A 26029-nucleotide genomic window follows, 5' to 3' on the forward strand; every position below is an offset into this window, starting at 1 on the left:
TGGTCTTCCTTTGCCTATTATTATCTGTGTTACCAGATATCTGTCTGGTTTAAGAGATTTCATATTTCTGTGTCCTAGGAGACCGAGAAAAATAGAAAAAATGCCACAATATTTTCCTCTAGAATGAAAAATATGAGAATTAGCTTCCTTCTTCATTCGGATGTAAGGAAAAAAACCCCGGGTTTTCAGTCAAATTCTCATCTACTGTAAGTCTGTCTGGTTCTATTGTTTTCAAGACAGTTTATCCCATTTGTACCAGCAGAAAATGTAGGCCATGCTAGTGACAGCAGGGAGATGAATACTCCGAATATCTAGCTAATTTTCAAATGTAATCTACCTGCTAATGTGTGATATGGGAACTAAGTGTACTTTATACTCTTAAAGCACTTCAGATGCAGGAGGGATAGAAACTAATCCACCTTCAAAGGTAATTATATTGGGAATTACACTACTTCATGCAGTAAACTGTATTCATCACTCTGCCCCTTTTTTCCAGCACTGTACCATTGCCGCTATTTTAGATACGAGTAAGAGTTAATCATAAGTAAATTAAATTCAGTGTGTGAAATGGAAAGGAGAATCCTTACAATGATATAAAAGCATCTAAAATATAAGTGGCGATTAAGCTTGTTTCCTCTTGTGCTAATACATACTAGACAAATGATTTACTTTCATTATCTAATATATTTAAACTATCTTGGTTGTAGGGGTCACAGCCACTGAGAGATGGGAGGAAAGACAATACTAATCAAAAGTAAACCATGCCACTTTTTTTTCTCTAGTGCCGCTAATCTTAATTGAATCAATCTCGTGGCATATGTTGACAGTGAAAGATTGCTCGAACCTGGGAGGCCAAGCTGGACAGAGCGCCCAGAATAAATAAATAAAAAAAAAGTCTTCCTTAATCATTAATTTGTTCATTCACTCCCATTTGCTTCCATTCTTCAATGTCTTAGGAGATGTACCCCATGCAACCTTCTTCAGCAATCATTTCCAAGTGCTTCTCCCAATATACTCATGTGTTTTTGAAGAAACTAATTTGCCTGAGACGAATACAGCAGAGATGCTTATCTTTTTTCTTTTTTTAAAAAAGTGAAAAGTAGTTGGACTTCATAGAATTGAGGACTTTGTGAAAAAGAATAGCATTTCTGTTGAGTTGCAACAGAACTGAGTTCATTTTGGAGGTGAAATATTTCCTGTTAAAAGGTACTGGGTAAACCCTACTTGGACTAGGATGGAGTTGAGGAGTAGTTTACAACCTGTTCATGGGTTCACAGTAGCCCATCCTATAAAAGTAAGGCAGAGAGCTGAAAACCCTTTGAAGCTGGTGGAAAAATTAGAGCACTTTGTGGCTTCTGGATCAGGTACCCTGCAAATGTATCTGAAGGTTACATGATGGTATAATAATAACAGCAACCAATAAATAATTAGTAATATTCTATCAGATTTACTTTTCCTCCAGGATTTTACTGAGGTTGGTAATGTAAGAATTCCCTTGTCAACTGTTATTTTAATTTTATTATTATTTTGTTTCTACTAAACAAGCAAACTATACACACATACATGCATCTCCTTCCCTAGTTTCCCAGCACGTTATATATATTGCATTATAAGCTTGTCAACATTATAAAATGACTTATATTTGTTAACACACAAAATGGAGGAAGGCACTTAGCATATCAGCTATTATTTCTGGTCTTCATGTCTGCAGATGTTTGTGTTTGTTGAATTACAAGTATGAAAGGTCTTAAAAACCTAAGACCTTAAAATGCAATGTGAAAGGTAGAGGGATCCTTGCAGAATCAGGACCTTAAAGGCTATGTTGAAGTCTCTGTAAAGATAAGGCTAGATCAGATTTATTATTTCTAACAAATAGTTTCAATTAAATAATTTTGGTAAGGGTGAAGTATAAGGAGAAAGGTTTTGATGAACACCACAGTGTTTGTATTTTATATAAACTGCTATGGCCCAAATAATTGAAAACATTGCTATATTGTGCATTAAGAAGACTCATTGTGTGCAATTAAATGGTATTTGATGATGAAAAGCAGGTTTATTGGCAATGTGCAATAGAATTTCTAACACAGTAGCAGAACCTCACTAGAGATGTAATGGTTTGTGCAGAGCATATATTGTCTACGCTAAACTTAAGTGAGTATGCTGCATTCACTCTTTTTGCTGATACATCTGTTGGTAAAGTAACTCCTTTTTATTATTCCATTTTATTTGAGTATGTGGAGACAAGAGTTACTCTCTTAAGAGACATACACCCTTAAGTCATTCCTCAGGGAGTGATTGCACTGTATAGCTTGAACTTCTTCGCAAAGCAAGGAAGTCACATTTAACTTCCTACTGTGGCATTCAGAAAAAAAAAAAGTCCAATCTAGTTCTCAGAAACGAAAAATCCTTTATGCCTTAGTAGCCTAAGCCAGCATCACTTACAGAAATACCTGAGAAATTCAATAGGAAAACCTCAGACCTTTCAAATGACAAATACATCGTTTAATCCATGCTTTAAATCAAGAAAGCATATTTGGTAAAGTCTCTTTCTCAAGCCTGCCCTCTTTTAAAGTGCCATCTTGTTTTATTTTGATGTATATCTTTATAGCAGAATAATTAACATTTTACAAATCAGTGATGGTGAAGCTGTTCACTTTATTCTGAGGGCAATAAATCCACATGCACATAGTTTTGTATTACAGAGATCATTTAAGTGAGTGTAATTTTAACATTTTGATGACAGTTTTAGGATCCTACCAAGCAGTGATAAAGCTAGCAGTTATACTATGTGATAATTCTGCCTTTCATTATAATGCAGAGTTTCTCCATACTAAATCAGACCAAGATGCAAGCTTTTACCCCTGGGCAAAATTCATTCATTATGCATGTACGTTACTCCTAAAATCATTGATACTACTTTTCATAATAGTTATTTTTTCGTGCATTAACTTTTGCAGCTATATTAGTACTAAGGATATGTTTATTAGTCTTGAGTATTTATTGAATAATAAATAGAATCTCAGACCCTCTTGTAGTTTCTTTAAGCTGAAAGCTATCGTCAGTTATAATGCTGTAAATCCACAGTACAATTATAAAGTGGTGTTTAAGCAAAAGTTTAGGAAGAGGGTAATGAATGTCCTGTGCATCGCTGCAGCGGGGCTCAGGACATGGCCCAGAAACTTTTGTTGGCTGTAAGGAAAGTCAGAAACGATGTTGCTGAAGCTGATTACATTTCACGAGTGTAAACTTGGTACCAGGCTTATAGTTTTCCTTTACACAATATGTGAAAGTATCAGCTTCTCAGAAGAGTCATGGCTGAAGTCCTTGTCAGTTGGGAATTTCAGCAAGTCACAAGCTGGGTTTTGGTGGCAGAGATGCTTGTCTGCAACACACGAATTTGAGGTCCAGGCTACACTGTCAGTGGTGTCTTAGGCGGTTCTGAGAACACGTGAAGAGGAGCGACAGTTCCTGAGTAATATGTTTCCTTACCTGCTTTTTTTATTACCTTACTCTTGAGATCATTGTGGTCTATAAGATTAATTACATTACAAACCAGCAATTTTCAGGGTGGACCTCACCTTTTCTCTTTTGCCAGGTGTTGCATATGAGATGAAGTCATCTCCCCTGTTACTAATTGCCTTGTGAAGCCCGACCACAAGGGAGGCCACTCAATGGTATAAAAAGCAGCATGGCGTAGGGAGAGGTTTTTGGATCAGTGGGGCTGGGTATAGTTTGTATGCTGACAAGGCACTGTATGTGTGGTGTGTGAAGGGTGGTCAGACGATTAATCTCTTGGGCTTTTGTGGTGCTGTAATGGTGGATGAGAGATTAGATGTGAGCTTGCAGCCCAGAAGCCAGTCATATCTTGGGCTGCATCAAAAGGAGAGTGACCAGGAGGTCGAGAGAGGGGATTCTGCCCCTCTGTTCCACTCTGGTGAGCCCCCCCTGCAATGCTGGTCCAGCTCTGGGGTCCTCAGCACAGGACAGACATGGACCTGTTGGAGAGGGGCCAGAGGAGCCACAGAAATGATCCGAGGGATGGAAACCTCTGCTGTAAGGACAGGCTGAGAGAGCTGGGGTTGTTCAGCCTGGGGAAGAGAAGGCCCTGGGGAGACCTTATTGAGGCCTTTCGGTACTTACAAGGGGCCTGTAAGAAAGATGGTGACAGACTTTTTAGCAGGTCCTGTTATGATAGCAAAAGGGGTGATGGTTTTAAACTAAAAGAGGGGAGACTCAGGCTAGACATCAAGAAGAAATTTTTTACAGTGAGGGTGGTAAAATACTGGAACAGGTTGCCCAGGGAGGTGGTGGATGTCCCGTCTCTGGAGACATCCCAGACCAGGCTGAATGGGGCTATGAGCAACCTGAGCTGGGCGAAGATGTCCCTGCTCATGGCAGGGGTTGGACTGGATGAGCTTTGAAGGTCCCTTCCAACCCAAACTATTCTGTGATTCTCTAACATTTCCTGTCACTTCCACTCTCACCAACAGGGTACCCATGGCAGAAAATGGGTTGGTCTGGAGGAGACTGTTCCCGAGGTCAGCTCTGCTCTACAGACCACAGGCTGGACCTGGTGGAGGGAGTGGTGAGAGCTGGACGAGACCTCTGTTCCACTGGTGAGTGCACAGAGGAGAGGAACGGCTCTCCCTGTTGTGTGTCTTCCCAAGCAGATTTGCACAGAGGGTAGGTACAGTTCAGCCCTACATCTCTGTATCAACATAACTTATTGTTTAATGAAGAGATAAATTATGTTTGGATTAGAAAACATGACAGTTTCTTCCTTCTTCCTTTCTCCTGGCATATTTACTAGAACAGCATTGCGTTTTATTTTTCCATGTGCTGTCTTATCCACAGGAGCCCAACACTTGATTTTCACCTGGTCTGATAGCAGAGAGGTTTCGGTCATCTCAGTAGCCATGTGTGAGTCAGTCCCAGGAAACAGTTCCCAGCTGATGTTGTAGAGGTCTTATTTAAAAGCTTGAGGACATGAGTCACCGAAAGGGCATGCATCAGCGTAAATGGTATTTACTCATTTGTGTTTACAGAGTGGAAAGCCAGTACTGAGCTTCAGAGAGGGAGGTGCTGCACAGCAGCAGGTGGGACTAAGGGAGCTGCACATCACCTTCATTCTCCTGGGGACCAGTAGTCATTCCAGACATGTGTATGTCCCATAAGATGTTTTTATCAGTTGCCAGCAAGCTATACTTTGGCCTGGATTAATCTAACTTTATTTCAAGGACATTCTGTGACCATAGAGACAGCCCAAGGCAACCAAGTACCCCATGTAGGGAGCTTGCTGACATGTCCATCTAAGGCTCTTTCCTTGGCCTGTTTTCTTGCCTCCTAATGAGGTGAAGGTGGGAAAAGAGGTGGGAGGGCAGCAAGAGGAGACATTTGCCCTGGTTGGCTGAATGGCTCTTATACCTCCTGCACATATGAGGAGAGCAAATGAGTGCTAGTGGGAGCGGAAGCCATCCCTCTGCTTCCTCCATCTCCCATCTATTTTCAATGAGGCACCAAACACCTGTTGTAAGAACAAACAAAAATTGTCAGCATTACTCCAGCTGATCAAGTAAAACTAGGAGAAGGTCTAGTGTTCATTACACATTTTGTTATCTTCCAACTGTAAGAAGTGCTTTCTTTGGGGAATGACTTCAGATACTTGGCTTTTCATGGTTCACTAACTGTAATAAACAAATCTGAATAAATCCAAACTTCAATGCCAAGGACTGAATCAAATCCACTTATTTTTATACTGAAAATATCCTGGCATTAAAAGGCTTAGCATGTTGGGCTGTTCTGTTTAACAATGAGGTGAAAAATGATGCAGATGATTGTACTAGTAGCTAAAAAGTACTAGAACTCTTCTGTAGCTTCCCTTAAGGAGATAGTTTGAAGTTGCACGCTCAGACTTTTTCTTCACATGACTAATCCACTCTCCTGTGACCTGTCTTTAGTTTGATATTGAATCAGGAACAAGAACTGTAGCTTCAGCTGACCCCAAACATTTAGTTACATTAATCACGGGGTGTTTTTGGACTCTGAGCATACCGAATGAAAGACACTTTCTTTGCAAGACATTGATCAAACAGTCTACAGGTATCAGTACATCGAGGCACATTAATCATCTGGTGCATTATCAGTTCCACCAGGAGAATATGTAAATGTGATTCCTGTCAATGATAAGGGAAAGCAGAATTTATTTTTAAAAGTGGTCCATCTGGAGCTGTTGATATAATCTTACCTAAGACAATAGGTTGTAAAGATACATTTTAGCAGGACTGCCAATGAACATAAAGAACAAGCAATTTAAAGCTATCAGAAAAAAAAAAAAAAAGGAAAAAGAAAAAGATGGTGACTATACTTCAGTCACTTGTGGGTATTGCTATTGCACGACATTGTGGAGGAGACTTTTTCTGCTTAATAAAACTGTAGATTTGTGAAAGCTCTTATAATTGTTCTGCAACCACAAAAGAGTGATGCTCTTTTATTCTCTGCTTCAGTGCTATTGCCCTAGAATACACCTGTGAAATACTTGCCTTGTGGCAAAGGATGTGATGTTCATACTTACTGTGTAACTCTGAGGCTACGGCTCACCTTGGCAGATGGTTCACCTTCACCCATATTAATGGGGCTGCCTGACTGGGGGATGCAACACGCATCTTGCTGAAAGCATTTTTGCATAGACCTTCTTATATCATTGATTAATTTTTTCCTCGCAAGGAAAAAAAAATAGTATTTTACTTTTTTTTTTTTTACAAACAAACTTGTGCCAAATGGTGCTCTGCAAGAGGGGCAACCACACAAATATGGATTTTGTCAGTGTAGGTGTGTGAAAAGCTCATTCCCCTCTCATGAAGCTACATTTCCTGGTAGAAATATTTCCTGAGGTCTTTCCCTAGGGGAATTTGGTAGACATTGAATATATGAAATGGTCATATTATTTCTACTTGTTGTCACCTTAGTGTTCTTTCCTGCTTCCCCAGCATGTTTGGGCTACAAAAGTGGAACAATGAGTTGTTTGGGAGGACAAGTGCTTGTCTTTAGAGGGTATAGACTTCACTGACTTTTGGTCCCCGAAGACTGGCAGAAACGCAGTATGATCCGGATGCAAAGGCTGAGGACAGAGCTTGCTTTGGGTCTAATCTTGGCTCTGCTCAAGTTAGGAGGAAGCTCCCTACAGTGCAAAAAATTTAGTATTTCTAAGAAGTCTGAGGGGCAAGTGAGCTAAACTCTGAAGTTTTTGAGAGAACAGTGCTAAAAAGTATTTTTGAGAGATTAGGGTTATAAAGTCATGTAGTTTATGCCTCCTCATCTTGTAGCTGAGACAAGATCCACGGGATTTGTGTTTTCTCTCCTTACAGGACAGCATTTGGCTCTGTCTTATGGTAAACATTATGGTTCTCATTTAAATGTGGAAGAGTTAGGAAAACTTGAATGTAATTGTAATGTGTTTGTATAAACAAAGACATGATTAACTGCATATGCACAACGCTGCCTGGAACGCTAGCAAGGAAAACAATGTACAGTTTCTACACATGCAAAAAAGCCTCTTTGAATGTCCATCCTTTTGCAAGTTTTAATATTGTTTGTCATCATGTTGCAACCATGTGCCATTCATAATTATATTTACAAATACTTGTACCTTTTTCAAGGCCAAAGGATTATGTCTGCACATTTCAATAATTAGTCGTACAGTATATTCTAAGTGCCTTATGGATTCCCTTTATCATATCTCACCGTTTAGCAATGCTGCTGTTAAGTGAAAGCGCTTGTTGAAGTGCAGGATTTTTGTAGAAACGGCCCCAGCTCCCACTAGCAGAACAGAGAGAACATCAGTGTGTCCTTGGGACACTCCGCATGGAGCTGCACCTGCAAGAAAATACTCTTTGAAATACATTTCAATATGAGGTTTTAAAGGTTTTAGGTTCACTCTTTAAAGGGAAGAAAATAGATACAATACTTCTGGTTTGCACCTTGTATTTCTAAAAGACCTTTCAGGAAAAGACCAGCTACTGCCCTTTTTCTTGTGTCCTCTCCTGCTTCTCTAGAGAACACAGCTGGGGGTTAGTTAGATGTTATTGATGCAGGAAATCATGTAGGCTTTCAACATGCTGTGGACACGGTTAGAGCAGTAAAAGTAACTCAAATGGCAGGTCAGGATTGTCACCCATTGCACATGGTTCTCTCTTCCTTCCCCTCCTCCCTTAGTTTTACTCTTCAGTCTTTCTTTCACTCTATTTCCCTCTTCTTTCTTTTAGTTCTCAGCTACAAAAGCACAATGGAATATTTAAGAGCGAGTCTAACGAAACAGGACTTGTGCTGCCAGCAGTCATTTTTCTGAGGTATAATCAAGTAACATAAAAATACCTGATATTAGCAGGAAGTTCAGGCCACAGCACTAAAGGGAGACTTAGAGTTTTCATTACAAGACTCATTATTGAGAGGTTTATAGCTCAGTTATTAAAAATAAGGTGCTATGAAATTTGGCATTTGTTATTACAGTAGAGAGAACACTTTTTGAGTCCAGTATTTTAAAGTCTGTTTTATTTTACTGTATTCTATTTCATTCTCATGGTCTATGGGCATAGAAATAATCAATAATGAGAAAAAACATGTGCCTGTACTAATGCTGGTGGCAAATGGCAAAGGCAGACAAATAGTTTATAACAGAATAAAAACTGCTGCCTAGGTCTTGAAAGAGCTGCCCTTTGGGCAACTTGAGAAAGCCAGTACTGTGTAATATGCCCTTGTTGCTTTTGTTTTTGTGGCCCTGAAATGGCCTGGGTGTTGTAGAGTCTGAGGTCTAGGACCAACCCCAGCATCCCTGGAGGCTTCAGAAATTCTTCCGAATAGTGATAAGTCAGCTTCACTTCTGAGACCATTTCTTCTGGGTTTGGTGGTTTTTTTTGTTTGTTTTTATTTTTTTCTCTTTTTTTTTTTTTTTTGAGAAGGTCTATCTCATAATTGATGCCTTATTAATAATACTTGTTGTCTCACAGTAGATTCGCACTATGGCACAGTCCAGAGGGAGGTTTCAGAAGAGGAAAAAGTTGTCTGGTTGTCTGACTTGGGCTTGGAGGTCTCTGTGGCCACTGCGTTCTGGTCTCTGTGCGCTTATCTTAGAATAAATTTGGACTTTGGAAAGGGTAAATGCAGTTTATTTCACATTAGGATCATCTCTTTTAAAGCATATTTGTAGGTTGTTGGGAATTCCATCTGGGGATAATGGAGTGGTGTGTAGTATTGGGGGTGTATTCAAAGATCCAGAGAAGTTAAATTCAGAAGATAGAATGGATATCATTAGCAAAAGAATGATATTGATGTAACATTGAAAGACAACAAAAGTTACAAGAGAGATGGAATACAGAGAGCTTACATTTTGTGTTATACATTGGATAAGGACATAAAAATGTACAAATCTATAATTTTAACAATTTTATTATCATTTTGAAATTGTTTTTAGTGCAGATACTGGGCTTGTGTTGACAGTTCTTTCCTCTGGGATCATGGCAATGGAGCCATCTTCCATGTTTCAATAAGTTTTCCTTTTTTCTCCCCTTTTTCCTCTTCCTTTTGAGTGAAATATGCGCTCGTCTTCAAGAATATGAGCAGCCTAGTTTATTGCAACAGAACTGCTTATGTGCTTACAGATAAGCAAGTAGGGAAACGTATGCAAGAATTACCTTCTTTTTAATATGTATAAAGGCCTTCAAATAAGAGTTAAGCTGTTTACATTTTTAGGAATGTCAATATTCTATCAGGTCTGGGTATGTTGTTTTTTTTTTTTTTAGCAATTGTGGACCATTCTGTATCGCAGTTATTTCCAGGGGACTTTCATTTTTTTTCTCATTTATGTTTCACTGAGTCCTGGAAATATTTTAAGGGTTCTTTTGGCATTTCTAAATGGAGGTTCTCTTATCTCAGTGTATGTATTTCCCTGCATGTATGTTTTGCTAGAATGTTGCATTATATTTCTTTAATGCTGTAGCTATTTTTAGATTTTTCTTTACCAATCTGCTGCACTTTGTTTTTTTTCCCTGGGAAAGACGACTTTTAAAATAAAGATAGGTATTCGAAAGCGACTGCTTACTATACCTGAATAGTTCTGATTCGAGGTGAGCAAATACTAAGGAAATGTTGTTTACTTGAAATTTTCAAAGATGTCCCAAAGGCAGCCACCTGGAAATATTAAAGAGGGAAGGCTAAGGTATTTATGAGGAGCACTGTGGTTGCTCTCTCCATCAGGATCATCCTAAGTGACATTGTTTATAAATGGATTATGAGCTTCAATCATTTTATCAGGATTTTTATTTATGCACATTAAAGCTCCATGCATTATAATTGACCCACGCTTGCTGCGGTTGCTGAGCAAGTCCGTTCCCCAGCTACCCGAGGACATTTTCACAGCATACTTGGTAACTGTGCAATTTAGGCATGTGAGTTCACCTTCAATTATAAGTTTGTCTTTTCTTCTAAATAATAAAATACTTCCAGGAATACGGTCAGACATAGGAAATTCCAACCCTGCTTTTCCAATGGTCCTTTTGTTGACTGTTGTGGACCTGGGGTCTTGACTGCTTCTCTGTCTGGCCACCCTGTTGGAAGGGGAAATGCCTGCAGACACGATGTGAGAGCAGATTGCTGATGAGCTGCCTTATGCCTTTTAGGGTTTAGTTATATGTGGATTTAACTTGACTGGACTGAATACAGTTGCTTTCAGGGGTGCGGAAAAGATGGTTAAGTGCAAATCCCCCATTAGACTCAAATCTCAAAACTCTCTGAGAAGGAAGAAACAGGCATTTCTCCAGGCTTATAGGCGTGAAAATTAACTGTTAGCCAGTGAGTCCGTGGCCTTTGAGCACGGTGGCCGTCCATGGATTACCCATTCACTGTGGCCTTGCAAGAGAGTCTGACAAATACTATGTTTTTAGTGTGCTACTGTGTTGAACCATTGCTTTGCTAACACGGCCCTTGGGCTGCAGTCTGGAGACACAAGTCAGAAGACGTTTCCTTGGTTGAATATATGCAGAATGAAAACTATTGCCATGTGAAAGCGTCATCTCACGGGGGGAAGGGGAGGAGGGAGGGCGCAGGAGGAGGATGTTGATTGCCATTGACATGCGCCTTAATATCTGATGTGGCTTTCACACTTGGAAATACTCAGGACTCCATATGTTCCAAAAAACCCCACTGAACAGTGCATGTAACATTGCCTTTATCATTCTTTAATCTCGGTTTAATTGCTGTGGTCAAATTACCCCACACTTAATAACCCACAGCTTGGTATATTATTTAATATGGTTGACACATACTTTGTTTTAAATGTCAGTGCTGGTAAAGCCCTGAAGTTGGCAATGCTGTGCGTGATAGATGGCAGAGGAGATGGATCATCTGTTCTTTGTCTGTGCTCTTGGTATGTTGGCTGCAACTTTTTCAACTGTGACGCTAGGCTCATGCCAAACCCAAAGCTACTGAATGGGTAACATTATCCCTTGTATCTGATGTTTTGTAGCTGATTATTCTCAATTTCTCTTGCTGTTTTTACAGGAATGCGTAATATTATATCATCCGAGTCGAAGTGGTGAACGAGTGTTGTTTCAAATGGGCTGATTTAATTATTTCAGCACCCAGTGGCACCTTTGTTATTAAAGGATTTTCACAAAGCAGTACATAGTCTAATTATGAATTTACACAAGAGACCGTAACAGCATCTGCTGGGTAAATAATATACATTTGTAAAACGGTCTAGCTACTAATTTACACAGCTGACCACTGAGACACTGAAAGGCTGTTGCATTCTGTCATGTTAGGTCTCCAACACTTGCAAGCATTCCCGCTTCTCTTTACAACTGTTAACAAAACAGTGAAAATCACAGAACTAAAACTCCCTTCTAGAAAAACAAAACAAAACCAAACAGAACTCTTTGGAGCTGGTGAATTCAGCTGCAGTCTCAGCCAAAGCTGCCGTCCCGTCCCCAGCCAGGTCACAGTGCAGGGCAGATGTTGGGCCACCTGTACCTGGCACCTGCAATCACATCAGCACAAGCACACAGGTTGAGGAGAAGATGTATATTTTCATTCTGGATTGCTAGCCCCTGCTCTGCTGGTGCAAATCTGTCCTCCAGGCAGATTACCTGGTTCCCAGGGACTTTTTATCCTGCAGAGGAGAGCCTGGGGAAGGAGATAAGTGCCATTGTAACTCCCGTGTCACATCCCTACAACTACGTGCAAACTGTAGCCAGGACATGCTTATCTGAATAATCTTTGCCTGCGATCTTGGTCCCTTGCAGCTATAAAAGGTGGGTGCCAGTCACAACAGGTCAGGGACTGCACTGGCTTGTTCTGGAAAGGCCAGTTGGTCCCAGATCCGCAGATGCAAGCGCAGTTCACTCCTTCAGAACATTTTGGCCTCATTTTGGCATCTGGGCGTTGATATAGAGGCACAAATTATCTGCTTTGAGAACAGCTATAATAGATTCATGCAGCTCCTGGGTAATGAGATGATGACAGCTTGGGAGTAAATCGCGGGTGTAAGGTAAAATTTTTGCCAAATCAGTGAGACTGACGTTCTCAGCCTGGAACCCGTTAGTGATTAGTGAGAGTAAGATTTAAGATTTCTCAAACCCTCAGCTACATGCAGCTTTGCAAAGTGGAAAAAAAGAGGTTTAGCTATGGCTTAGTGCTAAGAGGAGAGGAGCTTAGTGTTAGGAAATGCCTTGAGTATCTTAACTATCCAAGGAGATGCAGTTGGCTACCAAAGCAAAACCACATCAAGCCGAAAAACACTGAGGAGAAAGAAACATAAAGAAGTACATACTGGGTGATCCTATCTCTTTCCTATATTTCTGGCACACAGGAGATGAGTGTGGAAGGAGAAGGTTATGATTGCATTGCCATCTGTGCAGTAAGATACCCATCAACTTTAAAGTCATCTTTTTGTGGGCCGGAAACTGGACGAGCTTTCCCATAACAAATCCCCCTGCATTTCCTCACAGCTGTCTCACCTATGTAAGCCATAGAGCCTTTTCCAGCGACGCTGAGAAAAGATTTATGTCTGCAGTGCAGTAGAAGGTCTCCTTCCCTGTTTAAGTCCGAATTCTACATCTGCAGGCTACATCTGGGGAAGGCACTTTAGACTAGTTTTCCCAAGTGCTCTGTGGTCCATGTACACATCATGCTTAGATCCAATACCTTCATGACCAAAGCTTGTGTTTCACATTCAAAGCACATCCATGCAGCACTGTTTACTCAAGAAAGGAAACCAATATACCTATTTTACTTGGTTCCTTGAGTATACCATGCGACAAAGACAGGAGAAACGTGTGGGAAAAATTGGAAATAGGAATGTTTCTTCCTCAAGAGTAGTGATGACTCTCTTCAGTTGCGACTCTTGCTTCTGCATCCATATTGTATTTACCTCAAAATAATAGGGAAGTAGTGTTGGAGAAGGAAATCACCAGTGCCATAAAAGGAAAAGACCCTATTGAAATGCTTATGTTGGGACTGTCGATCTGTTGGAAGGCTTCTAATGAATACTTGATATGTTTATATAAAAGATCCTTTTAGCATCTACATAATTTTAAGCACAGGCTTGTGTCCTTTGCTGAATGAGCAGCTGGATCTGAGTTGGCCAGGCAGAAGACACCTTCTGGATAAAGGAATGAAATATTTATTGATCATGCGCATTGTCTCTTTAGCCTCACATTGCCTTCACGTTGAAGACAACATGGCAATTTGTTGAAGGAGAAGAAATATATTTTTGATTTGTTCCAGACAGTAAAGAAGCTTTACAAGGCTCTCGGCAACTGTTCAAGTGTATCATACCATTTGTGATGGCTTTATAAACTAAGCATAGCTTGAGACAGTTGAGGGTGAGTCAGCCTGAAAGAAAACATATAATTAATATTGTACTGTAAATGATTTGGGAGTGAGATTATCCATGAAAATCGGAGCTATTACCCGGCTGTGCATAATGAATGGTGGTTGGGGTGGGTAAATGGGGAGTTGAAAGAGAGAAAAACTGTGTTTAAGATGAAAGCCGCTTTCAGTGAAGACAGGATCATAGCAGAAATGTAACAGGAGAAGTGAAATATAATTAGGAACGTGACATTAATACTGGATTTGCAGAATGTTGCCTAACAGGTGGGTGGAGTTTATTTGACTTTGTTTCAGCTGGGGTATTGAATCACACAGATGCAGTCTTTAAAATTATGTTAGACTGTGAGAAAAGAGGTAACAAGAATGTTCAAATACATGAGCTCCCACCACCAGCATGTGTCCTCGCTCTTTCTCTTCCAGCTGTAATAATCACCTCCCAGTTAAGATGGTTCTTGCTCTTCCTCTGTCACTCCTTGTTTCTGCAGCTCTGCACTGGAAAGCAGAGGGGATATTGGGTTTCCTTTCATCACAATGACAAGCCAGGGAAACATCTGGTTTGAACAAAATGTGCAAAAGATTTGTAAAGGAATTAAGGGTTTTTTTTTTGGCATTTTTTTGTTTATGCCTGCTAGACACTTATTTTTATTAAAATAAAATTTATGAGCATAATATGAAGGGAAGACAGTTAAAAGATCAAATTGTGTAGTAATCAGGGAGGAAACCTATGAAAGGCAAAATGTCCACCAGAATGGACAACACGAGTCGCTTTCTGGACGCCAGGATGGAAGCGTCAATATAGAAACATTTGTTTCAGTTTATGAACTTCTTTGCAGTCCAGCTAAAATATCAGCACCACCTGTGATATGAGCATCAGATTTATTATCAGCTTCTCAGGAGTTGCAAAACAGCCTAACTCCACCCGACTGTTAATAAATCAGGTGCTGAAAGCACTTCAAATGAGAACCTTGCTGAAGAGACAAGTAACTCATGAGGATCAAAGGCTCAAGTCAGTTAAACTGGCCATTTGCCCTTTTGGCATAATCAAAATGTATTTTCGAAAAAGAAGAAATGACAAAAAAGAAAAAATCATGGGACATCATGTTTCTATCAGACTAAGACAAATATTAAAGTGGGAGTGGGCATCAGTAATTCACTCTGATTCTGCAAAACTGAGTTCCATAATGTGGCAGAGTCAGTAAAGCTTACAGATTTGATCCAAAGCCCACTAAAGCCAGTGAAAAAGAGTATTTCTTTTTCTTTCAGTGGCTTGGATCTGGCTGTTGGGAGCTGCTCACTTTGGACAGCAAGCATCTGCTCTCTAGTGAAGCCGACTTGTCTTTTCACTTTGTTCCCCTGTACTCTTCCACACATGCTGAAAATAAACTGAAAGCCAGGCTTCTGATGAAAGAAACTGCCTGAAAAATATTGCAATACCCAGCTTCCTGGATTAATTAATAAAATTACTTGCTCATCCACATAGATTACATGCTGGGCATTTAACTGGTATGCTCTAGGGAAGAGGTGAGAGGAAAGTTCAGAAGTGGGTGGAGGTGTAGGGGAGAGAGAGGAGAACACAGGTTAAGAAATATTGTGAATATCAATTCATGATTGCAGGAGTATTTTTTAAACGCTGCATATTCTGCTGATTTGCATGAATAGCATTGGTGTGGCTAATCAGCTGAAGCTGTCAGGGACATTAACACTGGCAGCTTTACAGGAGCAATATTTTCACAAGCTCTAACTCCTTTTTTTTTCCCCACTTGCAGTGGGCAGTAGAGATTTTACTGTTCAGCATCAGTGAGTCTCCACTTACGTTTGAGTTTCCTCTTTCTTTCCTGTGTCCTCTTAAAGGTGGTCTGAAGTACCGGTTGTTAGGAACTGCTGTTTTTCCTTTTGCTGGATGACTGTTCAAGTCAGAAAGAGAATGAGGAAGCATTTTTGGGTGATCACGTAACCAAGTGGCAGTCTGGAAGGGGTCTTTATACCAGGGTAAGTATGGGCTCCACGGGTGTGTTGCCCTTGGTAGATGACGCATTGACCTTCCCACACTTGGTAGCAAAGCAAATGTGAGTCACAAACAGTAGTGTGGGTGGAAATGGTGTTTTGGAGGAATTAACACTTTCGGGCTTGCAGGTGTAATGCTGAGGGATAAAAACTCTCCTGGGTAGCCAGGTGCAGTGCCACTGATCTGAGCAGAGTTATGGTCCTGGGTTACAGCCAGTGCAGGAGGGAAACCAGTCACATTCCTGTGCTGGTGATGTACACCTGAAGTGCAGGCAGAAGTGGGTGACTCACCGGGTCAGTGTGTGACGCTCTGGATTTTACTGTTTGCACATGCAGTTGGTTTTGTATAAGAAACTCAAGACCAACCTAGTTTATATTGGGTTGAGGGTGTTAAGAAATCTGGAGAGCGGAGTGGCTGAGAATGGTGCCATTTCAGTTGGGCAAACAGACAAGAAAAAAGCATATTTGCTGTCCCTCTTTGCTTTGCTCTGAGAAGAGTAATTTCAGGCTTTGGAGTGATGTCTCCAAACACAACATGGTTCCACCAGTTGTCTTTAGTAGGGATCCACAGAAGTGCAGGTCCTGGTGTTGCTGTTCAAACCAGCGGAATCTTCACCAGCCAGACTGTGCTTTGCAAAGCAAGAGCTGCTGCTGATTCACCCCAAGGACTTGTTTTCAGAGAGCTCATGTGGGTTCTGTTTTATTACTGGCACTTGGAAAACTGTTTTTCAGTCCTATGCTTTAAAATTAGCATTGAGCAACAAGCCTGGTTTGTTCAGGGTTTGCCTCTCCATTCGCTGGGTTGGCAGCAGAGTCAATGCTGGCAGCAGAAAGGTCAATATTTCAGTCTTTGGCCTTCTTTGGGGCACTAAAGATACTTTAGTATAATAATTCTCAGAGAGGAATGAATCTTTTCTTAATTAATTTTAAAGGCAGCATATTGCAGCTTGGGCTCCCTTTCTGAAAGCTGGGGAGTACTTCCCACAGAGGACGTGATCCTGTGCTAAGCCAGGGTGCGCGTCCTTCCCTGTGCACCCCACAGTGAGAGCTTCCAGCTCTGCAAAATGGCATCAGCCACCTGGTCTTTCATCAAGCTTAATTAATCAGCTGCTTTTAAAAATTATGAATGCCTAATGTGGGATAACCTAGTGGGAGCTTTTTGATCTGTATAGATACCAGGAAATTGCAGTCTTGTTCCACTATGTGTTCTAGGGGAAATGAGGAGTTCTGGAGCTGGGGAATTGGTTTTTCTATGGCTGAGACAGGGCTGCACTGTTCTTTTGATACAGAAATTTTAGGGACATTGATGGGCGATGCAGACACATCTGCTGTGTGTAGTGGTTCTGTCAACAGACCTCATGGTATACAGCCAGCCTAATAATCACAAGTGCTTCTTTCTGTTTAAAACCCAGAAAAGGAACTGACATCTTTTATCAGAAAGACAGACGATCTATCTCGTGACAATTCCAGATTATGGATCCCAAGAGGCTTTCCTCACATTCGTATTTTATCACGGAAATCACAGCTAGTGCTGTTTATTTTCTATACCTCCGCACAGTTTTCAAGGTGTTGCCAGCAGGACCTGTGCTGACACTGACATGTGTTGTTGTCACGTTGCAAGATCTGATAGAAAACCCCAGATATATAAATATCAGTGTTTTCTTGGATCTTCCTTTGCTTTCTGTGGGTTTGGAAACACTGGCGCTAGTTAATTCACATGCTTCGTATGTTTTGTAGGCTTTTTTCCTACTTCTAAGAAAAGACTTGTTCCTAGTAGGCTGATTTGGAGTATCACTCTCTTTTGTCACTATTTTTATCTTAGGGAGTTACGTATCTGTCATTTTCCAGCTATTACTACTGAGTGAGGTAAGAATAAATGTCTGGGGAAAAAAGAGAAAACGTTGGCTATTTGGGAAAATAAGTGACTTCTGCCTGATGATTTTTTATTAGAATATTCCCATCCTGCTGCTTTGAATGAGTTCCCTGCCCAGACCCACAGCAGAAGTTGGGAGGGGGGACAGCAGGACTGGTAAGGAGATGCAGAGCTGCAGCCACCCTGCCGCACTCTGCACAGCCGCTCGCTGTCCTCTGTCTTGGCATTAAAGCTAAAATGTCACTCAGGTATGTTCCCTCTGGGCTCCCCTCACTCTGGGGATCAGTAGTACATGAGAATGACCCATCCCTGGTGTACTGACATCCACAAACTCATGATTTGTCATGGTTGCAGTTCCCTGAAACTAAACTTTGGGTTTGTGAGAACAACAGGTTCTTCACGCTGATCCCCTGTGATTTGACTTGCTTTGCCTGGCTGAATGTCAACCTTCTGAAGTTACAATCATCTTTTTAAGGCTTGGAGCAGACTTTGGCCGAAAATATTTGTTCCTGAACTTACCTACAGCTTGTTCCTTTTTTAAAAAACAATAAAAAAAAAGAAGTATTAATATACAATCGATATATTCACACATATATTCATATACATATTCTTCTTCCCGCTTCAAGAAGGCATCTTAAAGACCAGTCCAACAGCAGCCAAGCATGCTGGATAATTCCTTTTTCTTACAAAGAACATCATTAGTTTTTATTGCCACATGCAGAAGACAGAGACTCTGTTTTTATGTTTCTGAAGCCCACACAGCTCAGTAGATCTATCCAGCGTATCCATCTCAGAAAGAAGCTACATTCCTCATACTTTTATTTGAACTTGAGATGCCAAAAGATGCATAAGCCTTGATTCTTCATGTCATGACACCTCGTTTAGTTTACTCCTGCGCAAAATGATATGTTATTGGACCCGAGGGCTTTGCATCATGTGTCTACAAGGCAGGGTAGGAATCAACATAGAAATCCGGAGCTTATTTTACTCCTTTATTTTTTTTTTTTTCTCTAGCCCGTATATAAACTATCCAGATGTTTTTTGGCAACAGAATAGTAATGACAGTGGGATGGTAATTTCGTTTTGAGTTTTACAAGCGAGAGGAGTGGCCAAGAAGCAAAGCAGGTGTGAGGGTTGCCAAATACATCTTCCATTTATCATTCCAGCTAACAGGGGCTAAATTATTTCCGAGTGGCAGTTTTAAAAGGGAGGGGAGAAAAGCAACATACATTAATACGTGCAAACATGTACCTCATGCGGGAGAGATGTCTCTGAGGAGTAGCTGGTTTGGTAAGCCAAGTGTAGTCCTTCCTGCAGGAGAAGAACAGCGTGTTACTCACGCTGGAATTCTGGCTGTGCTGTTGGAGCTAAAGCACCTGGAAGCACACCCAGACAGGAACGGGCTAGTGGTAACACAAAAGATGGACCTTTTTTTACAGGAGCTGGAAATAAGGGGAATGTTTTTGTCCAAGCGAAGCGCTCTCACTTGGGGCCCCAGCAATGTTTCAGTCCTGAATAGTGTGCACCATCCTTTTTTACAAAGAGAAGGAGCTTATAAAAGTGTAAGTTTACATATCAAATACGCCCAGAATTCAGTGAGAAGGAAGGAGAGCTTCATGTTTTGCTTTGCCACTTTCATGCCTTGCAAAGAGGGGTGACTATTGCTTCAGGCTGTGATAAAGAATGGGGCTGTGGTGATCTAACCAGCTCAGGATGTCACCCATTATATCCACTCTGTGAAGGTGTTTACAATCCTGTTCTGAAAAGAGGTATAAGAAGGCAAAGCATCTCACGAATGGCACACAATGTGCCTGAGTCATTTATACTAGATTGTTTTATAACATGGTATTTCTCAGGTGCAGACTCACATTTACTTGTCTAACCATTGCCATTATTATTATATAGTAATTATAATTTACCCGTACAAATTAGTTGGGTAAGAGGAAGGATTAAATTACATACAAAAAGCAGACTGACTGGAACTAAATAGAAAATTCCAAGGAGGAGTCCTTAAAATAAAGCAATTGTATAATATATGATTGTATAATATAAACTGTAATTTCCCAAAGGACATTGTACTAATCTTATGGTGGTTAACCATTACATTTGGTCCATCTATAATCACTGAGCTACTTAAATCCAAATTTAAAAAAGGATCAAACTTTTTTTCCACTAATAATGCCTAGTGCTTTCCCCGTAGCTTATTCATCTTCAAAGCTCTTCACCAACATTAGCTAATTATTCTTTTTTCTAATTAGTAGAAATTGACTATGGTCAAAAGGGCTGTTCAGCCAATTAGCGCAGTTCTACCTTCAAATCTCAGAGCTTCTGACCCAGAGCTTTCAAATGGTTGATGAAGATATCATAAAGTGGTTGTGCTGGGCACATATTAAAGGCAGCCAAGTGGAGAAAAAGAAGGAAAGAACGAAAAAAAACCAAAAAAGAAACCAAACAAACCACCAGAGGGAAGCGTATCAAATCTTCTCTTTCCCCAGAGGCAGCGCCATGGAGAATGAAGGGTCGGATCCAGGGCTGCTCCTGCCTCACACACACCTGTTTGAGATTCCCTGGCTGCATTTTGGAGGCTTAAAATCATGTGGGGTTTGTGGTGGCCACCCTCTCAGGGACTGCTTCTGGTGGGCTGGTTGTGGTGAAGGTCATCGTGGTGTTGTTGAAGTGGTGGCCCTGCACGTGTCCTGCTGGCGGCTGCCTGGAGAAGCAGCCCAGCAGTAACCATTGGTTTTGCTCTGCTGTGTTTATTCTTCCCATTTTTATTGCGTGGTGGCAAACTATGGTAGTAGACAGCAAGGTGGATTTAGAAAGTGATTTGTTTTTTATATAAAGTCATGTTTACATTCAAACTGTCTTCTCCAAAGTATGTTTCTTCTGAGCCTTTCCAAGAGCCTGCCAAGAGCCGCTTTGCTCACTTTTTAAGAATTCGTGCGCATCCGTAACTTAGGAGCTGTAACAAACAGGTAGCAGAAAAATCTCTGGAAACACGAACAAGCTCACTCTCCCTCTGCGTTTTGAATTTCTTTGCTCCTTCTTTTAAAAAGGCAGGAGTGACAAACCCTCCTTGAGCAGCAGCTCAGCCTGGCTGTTGGAGAACAGCTGCGCGTGAGACTTGTTTGTGTTTCAGAAACTGCGAATGTTTTAACCCTGAACAACAGTGTGTGCTCTGGGAGATTAATATCTGCATTACATGGACTTGCTGAGAATAAATTAACTCTTGATGACACGATTACTGTCTTAGCAGTGTTCACTGCGTACAATTGCATGGTGTCTAAGATATTAATGTGTTTTTGTGAAGAATTTAGGAAACAATTTATTTATATGACTGTGCTTCATTCCATATCACACCAGGACATCAATTAGCTCCCATCGCCTGTAAAAGAAATGTAAATCATGTGTCTTATTGCTTACAAGGATAATACTGGGCCAATAATTCACAAAGAATAATTAATTTTGTGAATTGTGCCTCATGTGTGCTCATGAATTGTTCACAAACAGATACAACTTTCTCAATTCTTTGTTTTTCAAACGATTGTGGACTCTTCTTGGTTACAGTTTACTCGTGGAGGTTTTGGATATTCAGGACTTAAAGTTGGAAGTGATTTTGTTTGGTCACACAGTACGATGCATTTCTTTCTTGACTGACTCAGTGCAATTTTTAGAGTCAGTTGGTGTTATGAACACTTGTGAGACCCAATGCAAATATCCTTTACAAACTTTTGTAAAACATGGTGCTTGGAAAAAAAAAAATAATTCTTTTGACAGAGGCCAGAAATGAGTAAAAAAGTGAACCTCTAGAATGGTGAAAACCACAGAAAGCTTTAAAAAGGATTTATGTGGAGATTTTGAAGAAAACACACTCTGGGACATAATATACAGAAATAAAGTCACTCCCACCCTCAGTGCAGTTTCTAAAATTAGGGAGCAAAAATTACTGCCTTAGGAAGATAATTAACTTCAACCACTTTTAAAAGAAAAATAATTTTTAAAAATAAACAAGGAATGTGTGGATTGTTTTAAATTTTCTGCAGAATCTTTGGCTTTAATAGAAAACTGTTTTGAAAAGTTTGACATTTACATCACCAGAAGGAATTGTGTTTGTGTTGGAAGCATGAAAACAAGGAGGAAAAGGTGAAGTTTCTAGCAAGTGGTACTTTCTGAACCTCTTGGAGATGATTTAAGAATTTTCCTGAATATCCTGGCCGCATATAAGCAGAACAGCAAATATACATGATAAAAAATTAGGTCTAACTTTAAATTTCAGGGTAGAAACTATAATAATCTTCCTGACTCAATTTTTTTCTGTTCCCTGTAGGTGCTGGCACAAATTAGAGAGAATTTTAACTGTGCCAATTTTTTAACCTACCCTCGGTACAGCACGTGTGTTGGAAGGGAGGTAGCTTTCCCTGATACTGCATGTGTGTTGAATATTGGATGGAAGGGTTAAACCTAGTTTTTTCTTCCTTTTGCTGAAAATAGATAAGATGGAAAATTTGCAAGTGTTTCATTTTTTTTGGTATTTGATTCACATAGATACCCAAATGCTTTCTTCTCTGAGCAGTCTGCTGAGAATCTGAAATCCATCCTCTTCTCTCATATTGCTGGGCATGCCTTTCCCATGCTAATACTTTAAGAAACTTTTATTGCACTGAAAAGCGTATAAAGTTCACTGCTTTGCCATGACCTTTTCTCCTTTAAATTGTTTCATCATTGTGACCACTACGGACCAAAGAGAAGATGTAAAAACGTTAGGAACGTCTATTTCTAGGAAGGTTAAGCAACTTCTGCTATGCCCTTTTTACATTCTTCCAGACCTTCTAAAAAGGGACCGTAACATGACAGCGATGGCCTCCTTAATTACATTTTGTTGTCAGAGGAAGCATGCTTTAAAAGAACAGTAACCCAACACTCCTAGAGCTGAGGATTTCAATAATCTCAACCAGGTTCACAACATTTGGAAAGCTCCAGACCTTCTGTCAACTGATTGAAGCGAATTTTACGCATGCAAGAAATACAGTCATCTGGCACAAGTTCTGTGTTACGTGTCTCGGGCTAAAGGATCCCATTTCAGTTTGCCAGAGTTTCATGAGCAGTTGGATAGATTTCACAATGGCAATGACTTATCAAAAACCAAAAGCTAAAGAGCAATACATTCCTGCCGTGCTTGTTTTCAGTAATGTTCATCTTCATAATAAATGTAAATCAGGCCTGACTATTGCCAGTCTAGTACTGAAATCTTAGTAACAGCTGAAGATTTAAAAAAATACAGGTACTTGTGGAACTCAGGGTGGATAACACTTTATCTCCTTCCTGGCCATTTTTTGTTTGGCCACTGAACCCATTTGCTTTGTTTCTATCACAACTGCTACTAGCTTTGTACAAAGCAAAGGAGAAAATTGCTCCTGCATGTCTTCATTTTATATTTGTCTAAGTTCTGTCATGAATATAGGAGAGATTACCAGGGGGTGAGGGGAGGAAATCAGACATACACTGGACTGCTACAGCGATACAGGATATATGGACTTATATACCCACCAAAGGTGGGCAAAGGGTAATGCAGTGAATTTGGCAGGAGAATGTAGAGGGTAGGAAATCCCAAACAGAGGCATGTGCATTTACTCCAAATTGAAAAGGCTGTTGTCTGTATGTACTCCAGGGTTACTGTAGCATGGCGAACCTGCTGGCCTTTCCTTGCAAGATGAATTGCCTTCAGTCAAGACTGACTGGGGAGCATCAGAGACTGTCGTGGCATTTGCAAAAAAAGGAAGGGGCCGTACCTGCTGCCTCCCTCTGGGAGTGCACAGCCTCTGTGTCCCAGCCTCTCTTTCTGTAGGACAAACATGCCTACAGTCTGCACCAAATCTAAGGTCCTAGGAGCAAAACTTTTATGGTCTTATTTGGGACTTATGAACAATCTAAGATGAAATTGGTCCCAGAGCAGTCTTCATAGGTTGCACTGGACTGAACTCTGTGCATTTTGGGAAAGGCTTGGAAAGCCTGTGTGAATATCTATGTGGTTCACATCATCAAAGCTTGTATTTTAGGTGTCTGCTGTTGACTCTCATTGGTATGATTCTAGATGTTCCCTGTGGCCTAAAGCAGAGCAGTCTGTTGGCACAGTGTGAGGATTAAATCTCAACCATCTGAAAAGTGCCTTGCAAATGAAGCTGGCTAGACACTAAACTCTGTGCAGCTGTCCCCACAGCCTTCAGGTGCTGCTAAGAAGCACAAAGTATGGATCCATAGTGACTTCTGAGACAGCCACTCTTAAGTATACAGGAAATGTCCATAGCTGAGTGGATCTATCCAAAAGAAAGGATGACAAGAGCCTTGTGGTGGTATTTCAGCAGAAAAACCACTGGGAGCATTGACACATTTGGCTAGAGTACCATGCTGAAAGTACAAAAGTGCCAGATAGGATGAGGTGTCACCGTTGTCCCCACAGTCTCTGTTGCTGGCCATGGTAGAAGGCAGAGAAGGAAGGAGGGGCTGTTGATATTGTCCTCTGATAAGCTGACAGCTGTCCTCATAGAGATAAAATGAATTAAAAAAAAAGTGAGGGAAGAAACACAGAGGTATTGAGCTAGAGGCTATTTTGCTACCGTGAAATGTGCTCCATGTCCGGGAGACTGAAGGAGGGCTGATGTGTGGGAGCTTCTGGGAGGAGGATGGCCCTGAGCAGTGCGGTGAAGCAGGCTGTGCCGCACATTTCTGATGTGATCAGCCTCAGCGTTCAGCCTCAGCTTGCCTTCGTGGCCAGCACCGGCGTGCCCTGTTGAGCACCGCACAGCAGTAGGTTATCAGGGCAGCTTCAGGACTCGGGAGCCAGGTCATTCCAGCTGACTTTGAAGGACCACAAACTCTTGCTGTGGCACAGCAAGGGATTTGGTTTTGCTTTGTGAGATGTGGACCCCAGATAAACGACCAAATATTTCCTCGCCACAGGCTGCCCCATCCCAGGCTGTTTGCTGAGGGCTGGTGGTGCCTGGCCTGAGAAACAGCAAAGACTCTCTGAGCTCTACTTCAGTCTGGGTTACTCGGGCTGAGAATCTTGCCTGGGTCATCACTTCAACATGCTGTTTCTTCAGCATATCCCTCTTGCTGCTTCCAATGCAATTTGTTTCTATCATGTGTCCAAAGTGCAAATTTTTAGCAGATAACACAGAGGAAGATGTCTCCTGTACAGTTCTGAAATATTTTTGTCCTAAGACATCTGAGGTTCCCATAGAGAATTCAAGTCCTAGGCACCTCACAAGCATGCGTGACTATATTTTGTACTTTATTGTGGTTATTGATCAGTTTTTTACATTTGCATAACTTTGGATTTGCAGATGCCAGATTTTAGCAGTGTGGAGAAATATTTGGGAGGAAAGTTACATTGCAAGGTGGTGGCTGCAGATTCTTATTTTCGTCCTTTCTATATTAGGTACTGGAGGGAACAGAAGCTAAAATGGATGAGTAAGTAAAATTTTGAAGCCTGACTGGTTGGGCAAGGGAGTCACATTCTTGGAACAATAAATAGCTCCTTCCAGATCATGGTGTGCTAGCAATGTTGGGGAAGCAATAACATGGGACTGGCCCAAGTTAATGATATATATTAAAGGAGATTAGGCAGATATCAGGAACATGTTTAGTAAAGCATCTATTGTCTGCATCTATCACCACAACATTCTGGCAAGTGTTGGGAAATATGGAAAGTGTGAAGTAGGAGGAGAAAAACTTGATCTTCATTTGTTGACTGCTTGTTGACAGCAACTGAGCAAGACGTTTACAGAATGCTTTAAAAGTTTTTTAATTAGTTGTTGAGATTGTTTATATACAACCTACAAACCCCATTCTGGCTACTAAATCTCCCCCTGTACTCTACTCTAGTGAGACCCTGCCTAGGGTATTGTGTTCAGCTCTGAGGCCCCAAACAGAAGGACATGGACCTGTTGGAACCCGTCCAGAGGAGGGCAATGAAGATGATCAGAGGGCTGGAGCACCTCTCTTATGAAGACGGGCTGAGAGAACTAGGGTTGTTGAGCCTGGAGAAGAGATGGCTCTGGGGAGACCTTACAGCAGCCTCCAGTACACAAAGGGACCTACCAGAAAGCTGGAGAGGGAATTTTTGCAAGGGCATGTAGTGATAGGACAAGGGCTGATGGCTTTAAACTGTAAAAGGGGAGATTTAGATTATATATAGGGAAGAAATTCCTCCCATGAGGGTGGTGAGTTCTGGCCCAGGCTGCCCAGAGCAGCTGTGGATGCCCCATCCCT

Source organism: Patagioenas fasciata, chromosome 13 (genome assembly GCF_037038585.1).
Source record: "Patagioenas fasciata isolate bPatFas1 chromosome 13, bPatFas1.hap1, whole genome shotgun sequence".
Lineage (NCBI taxonomy): Eukaryota > Metazoa > Chordata > Aves > Columbiformes > Columbidae > Patagioenas > Patagioenas fasciata.